The sequence below is a fragment of the Halichoeres trimaculatus genome, unplaced genomic scaffold, assembly GCF_033239565.1.
Source record: "Halichoeres trimaculatus isolate MK-OKI-2021-1 unplaced genomic scaffold, fHalTri1.1 fHalTri1_scaffold_21, whole genome shotgun sequence".
Classification (NCBI taxonomy): Eukaryota; Metazoa; Chordata; class Actinopteri; order Labriformes; family Labridae; genus Halichoeres; species Halichoeres trimaculatus.
The window spans coordinates 19260217-19266882 of record NW_027437199.1 but is presented as its reverse complement, the minus strand read 5'-3'; the positions used below and the strand labels follow the sequence as shown (position 1 = coordinate 19266882).

Sequence of the window (6666 nt, the reverse complement as noted above, 5' to 3'; positions counted from 1 at the left end):
TTATCAACAGTAATTCATTAAATCTGTAACTGAAGGTAGTGAAAGCTAACCTGACACGCCAGACGGACAGTTTCATATATCCGCCACGGAATTATTTCACTAGTCCATCTGGGTAGCAGCTCTTCAGATTTGTTTTCAGAGGCGGGATTTTTTTTTTTAAATCTGCAGCTGGTGATTGGACGACCGTTCTGATTAACACACTCACAACGGACCAATCCACATCGACGTAGCTTATGTGAGCCGATGTTTCTAAGAAACAATAGGTGAACAACTACTGAATCACGAGAAACAGCTGTGAAAAAGGCGTTAGAAGACAGCTTCCGTTTTTATAAATTTAACTTAAGAATCAAAGGAACGCTGACAAGTACGAAAGTCTGCTGACGTCACATCTGCTTCCACAGCTCCCGCCTCTCTTCCCTGATTGGGCCGGTCAAAATTTAGCTGAGTGAAATCGTTGGTCAATGGAGCCTGGCAAGATGGACCTGCAGGAATTCAGAAACTGAATCAGGCAGGTCCATCTGCTCTGCAAGGTTATGTTAAAGCAGATCTAGTGAAGAAAATGGTAAATCAATTTTTAAGTGTTTGCAGTTTGTGTAGGCCTACTTACACTTCTTGCTGCTCCTGTTTCAGCTCCCGGCTGAAAAATAAAAAAAGTAAGTGGCTCGAAACACTTGCTTAAGTTGCAGCTTGATAAACTGTGAAGGTCACGTAATGGCCAGTCACTGATCATCCATAACATATGCATTCCTTGTTTAAGGCACTGTGAGGACTTTATTAGTGATCATGAAATACTCTCACTTTTATATATTTGCCTGTTTGTAATCCATTTTACAACCTGAGATTCAAAACGAGATTATCAGTACCAAAATCAGTTAGTTCTAAATGCTATTTCTTGGTATCTGTGGTTAGGTCGGATTTTCCCTGGAGGATCCATTTTGGACGCAAAGTCCCTTCGAGATGCTACGCTAGCCAGCAAAGTTTAGCAGTAAGAAGTGAGGTGACCAAGGACAAAGCAAAATCTTTTCTTTTACTTAAGGAAAACAACTTCTTGGGTTTATTTTGTAGTAATGGCGGACTACAGCTGGACTGGCAAAAATAAAAGAAAAAAGGACTGAATAGCTTAAAAAGTTAATGGGGGAGTGATAGAGCATGGGCTAAAGCACGAGTTGGCTAAAGAGGGCTGTAACAGGAAACGGACAAGCGCAAGCAGTCAAGTATGAATCAGAACAATTTAGTAAGAGCTGGTTTGGTAAAGCCTGACCCTGATTGCGTTTCCACAGCCAACTGTGCCCCCTCTTGGTAGGCACCATGTAAGTTGGATGCTGGAAACTGCATCAGCTATGGCCACAGCGGCACGACACAGTGTACCCCACTAATAAATCCAACAAAGAAGAAAAGTATGAGACAGTAAACAAAGAGCAACAATGGAAGACATCCAGCAATTTGTCTTCTTTGTGATTGGCATGTGGCTCTTTGTTACGAAGTATAATCAAGCTACATTTACAAAGTGTTTGTAAAGCTTTGCATCATGGAGTAAGTTGTTTCTTTTGACAAAGAAAAATAGTGTTAAAGATTTGCTCTCCAAATAAACCAAACACCTTGGCAAGAGTCATGCCTTCACAACAGTGGGTGAAAGAGCTCATGGGAAATGGAGTCTTTATCCCGGAGAAACTCTACAGATTTCAGCCATTTCAAAGGACTCACTGCCATCAATGCTGAACGAATGATCCTCTCCAGCTGAATTTTACTCAACCCTCAAAGACAGGTTGTGGTTTGTTGCACCAAGAATTTAGCAGCAGATCCTTTAAGTCTTGAAAGTATTGAGCCCCAGGTCCTCATGGCTCAGACTTGTTTGTCCAGCGCATTGCACAGATGCTCGATTGGATCCAGGTCTGAGGCTTTAGAGGCCAAGTAAACACCTTCAACTCATCCTGCTCCTCCAGGCCACCGTCTCTGAGAGCTTTGCCTTCCTTTTCTAATGATCACATGTCTATTGTTTGCGTTTTCAGTGGTGGACAAGGGCACCCTGACCCGTCTGCAGCTGCACAGCTCATTACGTAACACAGCCTGATGTGTGTGGATGTGTTGTCCTGGTTCCTGCACATCCACTTTGAGGACAAAATGTTCACCTGTTCTCTCACGTACCCTACACACACCGACAGAAGACACTGCAACAAGATAATCAATAACAGTCCCTTCATCTGTCAGTGCAGAAATGTTATGGCTGATCAGGCTTTAACATCTCAGTGTCTGACATCATTTCCTTAAGTACCTGTCGTTCACATTTTACCCCAGAATAAAGGGTCTTCTGAGAAAGTCTGGTGAAATTTGCTGCTGATGTAACAGCTCTGGGACCTGGAAAAGCCTGTTCTCTGTGTGAACTTGTGATGTGATCAGTATCGCTTGTGGGCTTTTTCTTTTTGTCATCTAATCGTCCTGTGTGTAGGTGTTTTTAATGGGGAGAGTTTGCCCTGCAGGGTTGAAAACGACTGGCGAATGTAGCAGCTTTCTCTTAATGGAGCCCACTTTTCAGCACAGACTGTAAAAGCTTTGATAACTTCTTTACAGCATATTAAGCATGTTCACGCTCACCACTTTAAAGCGTTTTTGTTGTGACGCAAAAAAAAAAAAAGAAGAAAAAAATCGATGAGTGTGAATGTACTCTGCTTTTGCCTTTCACTCTGTGCGTTTCTATCTGCAACTTCACCGAAAGGGAAATAAAAAACAAGTCAGCCAAAGAGATAGCAGGGAGCACGCTGAGGAGAGGAAATGGGTTTTAGGTTTGCAGAGATGATCTCTTCTGATAAAGACTAAAGTGATTTTTTTTCTGAGTGACTGCTTGGCTGTTGTGGTTGCAGAAGTGTATTTTTGCATTCAAAACATGTGGAACATTTCCTGATTGTCTTTATTTGTAAAAGCAGCCATGTGTGTATTTGACTGCACTTTTTTACGCAGATCTTGAAGGACAACTTCAGCACTAAAAGTCAAGATTGGCAGGCCAACAAAGCAAACGATGGAACTAGAATGACTTTAATGATTTGATGCTCTCTTTATGAGAAAGGAGAATATAATGGTGTGTGTATTTGCTTTGGCTAGACCAGGAAACTGTATAAAGTATGATAAACTTTCTAAAAGCCTTCTCAGAGGAAATATAAATCTGGTTTGACCTTGAGACAGTGAAATATTAGGACCACAGCGGTGAGCCAGCGTGGGTGCAGCCAGGTCCCTCCTTCCATATGGCTGCTTTACAAGCTGCACCAAGTGAAAAATGGGTTTGCGCACCCGACCAGCAGAACACGGCTGGAGAGAGATAAAACAGTTTTGCTTTGGGATTGTAGAGATGGAAAAAGGTGCCAGTGGTGACTTTGGAGCTGGGGTGACATCTGCAGGGTCCAGTCTTACTCATTAGGACTGTCTGCTTAAAAAGGTGCAACCCACCTTTAACAGCAATTAGCCTCCAGGAGACTGAGGCCTTCACGGTTCACACAGCCTTGATCTGAAAGGACAAGGACAAAGCACAAATGTGATGTGAATAATCAACTTCTTCTCCGTTTTGTGTTTCCTGAGTTATGACTCATCAGGAAATGCAGAAACTTTATTTGCACACTGAGGAAGAATAAAAGCATTTGAAGGTTGATAGCAGCTTTGTTTGATTGCATAGTGTTATCCTAAGCTAAAGCAGTGTGCTAAGAACAATGCTAACATGATAATATTCAGCAATTATGTATGTAAACAATGCTTATACACTGAAAAAAAACTAAAAGCCCAAGTGTCTTGGGCTTGTTTTCAGTTAAAATTGTCTTATTACACTCGATATGAGCCACATTTGACTTATGAGTCCAGAAAAAGGTATTTTGTTTAAGTTGTTTAAAGACAAAAATAAGGTCTTAAAACTAAATAATGTCTTAACACAAGTAACTTTTCTCTTGTTCCATTGGCAGATTTTTTTTACTTGTTAAGAGCGATTCAGACCTCATTTTTTTCTCTAGATAACTTGAAACAAGACATTTTTCTGGACTACTCAGGTGAATGTGGCTTATATTGAGTCTCAAAGACATTTTCTACTTAAAATGACAAAAACAGTTTATGGGATTTCAGTTTTTGCACCATTCTGTATGTGTGAGCATTAGCATGCTAACATTTACTACTTATCCATAACTAGCAAAAGTTTGAGGATAAACTTTCTTGAAATGTTCTGTCAAGGTTACATAAATATTAATATTTCATTTTTCCCATTAGAAAAGTATAGGTATGCATACCTACAATACAAAAATATAACACAGAGTATAAATTTCAGATACCCATACAAAAGTTTATATTCAGATTCCACAAATATACAATTCAAATAAAATGAAAAAGACTAAACAAATACAATAATTAAAAAATAAAAAAAAAACATATTTGAAAAGCAGTTGTTAAAATAATCTAAACAACAAAAATCCCAAACTTAAAGCAAAAACACAACCCCAAATAAAACCTACCCATTCCCTGAATCCTGTCAGGAATCCCAGGTTAAACAAGAGAGGAGGACCCAAATGCAGATGAAACAAGAACTTTTATTTCATCTAAACTTAAAATTCAAAAACAAAGAAACAAAATCAAAAGTACTGAAAAACTTTCACCAAATAAACAAAGGGGCACAGAAGACACGGGACACGAGGCACGACATATGGAGACAGCAACAATGAACCAACAGAGAACAAAGGAAACACAGAGACTTTATACACAGGGGAGTGATGAACACAGGTGTGAAACAAGACACAGGTGAAACACATGTGGAGCAATCAACAAAGAGGGAAACACAAGGAGGATCAAACCAAACACAGGGAAACTCAAGACAGAGACTAAGTACATTAAAGACTCAGAAACACTAAAAATAATCACAACAAGACATACGCATGACAAGAACCAAATCAAAACCACAAGGAGCACAAATTAAGGACATAGACAGGAAACACAGAACGCTCAAGAATAACTAAGTTTAACACAGGTGGAAAAAACACAAGAAGAACAAAAACACAAAAAAACACAGAAATACACAAACCAAAAACCCGAACCATTACAGATCCAGAACTACAAATTCCTCTGACAGATACCAAGCGTTCATAGCAGAGTCTTTGGCTCCTTGGACTCCAGCTATTGACAACTGCACTTAAAAAATGTCCAAAAACATCAAACCAATGCTTTGAAAGAGAGTGAGTGTGGAGGTTTCCAACGTGTGGTGAGTCCAGTTAACAATGGTCTTCTCTTGTCCAGGGTCAAGCCCATTCATAATGAATACAGCAGGCAAACAGGGCGACCTGATCTTCAAGGTGTAGTCTGCAGTCTGGGAGAAAACGAGTTGTTGATAAACAAATTTAGACTTGCCTCTCCCTTTATACCCAACCCCTGGCTCCAAGCCCGAAAGATAATGGACATGCATCGTCATGGAAATGATAGTAGAAACTGCATAGCTGACCAATATGGCGGAGGCCGGACCAGTGAATGATGAGTTTTAGTAGTATTGTAGCAAAAGATATTACAATATTTAGATATATAAATATTTTTCGATCAAAGACTTGCGATGCCTCACAATAGAAAGGCCCAGGTTGTTGAGCTTGCCTTTGAAAGAGACTTGACCACAGAGTGGGAGGACACTGTCCTCAGGAGATTTAGCTGCAACACTCACCGGCTCCAGCTGTTACAGGTATTTCTATCTTAAGCTCACTACTATTGTTTGGGTTTCGTGGTTCTTTGTTTGTTGAATGGTGTTTGATGTTCACTCTAATGTTGGTGCGCTTAAGGCGCACGGTTGTGTGTGCACAGGAGTGAAAGACAAGAGAGAGAGGGACATGGCTTTCGTTGTGGTACAGTGCCTTGTATATGTGAATTGGAACTTTACACAATGGTCATGAATCCAGTAATGAACGAGAATTTTTGCCCCCCTGCACCTGTCATAATGCCTCCCTGTTTACTTTTGTCTGACGCCGACTCTGGGTTAGCACACTGCTAAGCTGCTAAGGTAACCCTGACTGGTCATACAACAGTAGCCACAACTCGTCAGCAATAATTGACAACATCACAACAACAGTACATTTTGGCAGATTAGACAATAAGATGAAAGCCTGACGGCTGTTACTGTTATCTGAAGCACTACAAAGCTAATCTTGCTAACCTGTCCAGCAGAAAGACGGCATCAATGTTGACCCGGGTCTCTCCTCAATTATGGTCATAGATCTTCTTTTTCTTTTTATGCTCTTCTGTCCTTTTTCTTTTGGGCTGTTTTTCGGCCATTGCTACTGTTGGTATCACACTGCTTTCTTACGCTAACTGCGCATCATACTACTTCCCCTCCCTCCTCTGTCTGATCTGCGCATGAGTATGATCAGCGCCCCCTGGGTGTGTGGGGGTGTACCCTGTTTTGGTGGTTCAGTCCGTCAGAACCTGCTGAAATTCAGAGCCAAGGTTGTGTATTGAGACCAGACTTTTTTTCAACATGCTGTAAGTGATGATATCTTGTGGATGGAGAGGAGAAATACAGTGATTTTGACAAATAGTGCGGATTAGACGATTGCTGACTACACCTTTAGATAACATAAGACTGCCATCTTCCAAAACTTAGACACTGGGATATACTCCCAGCACATATGAAAAAAATAAAACTACTAATAGCTTTGGAAGCACAGA

The 6666-nt window shown here is 40.6% G+C and overlaps 1 long non-coding RNA gene across 2 annotated transcripts; it reads right to left on the bottom strand.

The window, feature by feature from the left end:
* Positions 1-3014: 3014 nt before the first annotated feature.
* On the bottom strand, positions 3015-6224 carry LOC141810383 (uncharacterized). 2 transcript variants are annotated; one of them, XR_012600091.1, is made up of 2 exons: positions 6155-6224; positions 3015-3496 (listed from the first exon to the last, which is right to left on the bottom strand). It is a non-coding gene; the product is annotated as an uncharacterized LOC141810383 (long non-coding RNA). The 2 variants fall into 2 exon arrangements; XR_012600090.1 differs by lacking the exon at positions 6155-6224 and adding an exon at positions 4482-4561.
* Positions 6225-6666: the final 442 nt, after the last annotated feature.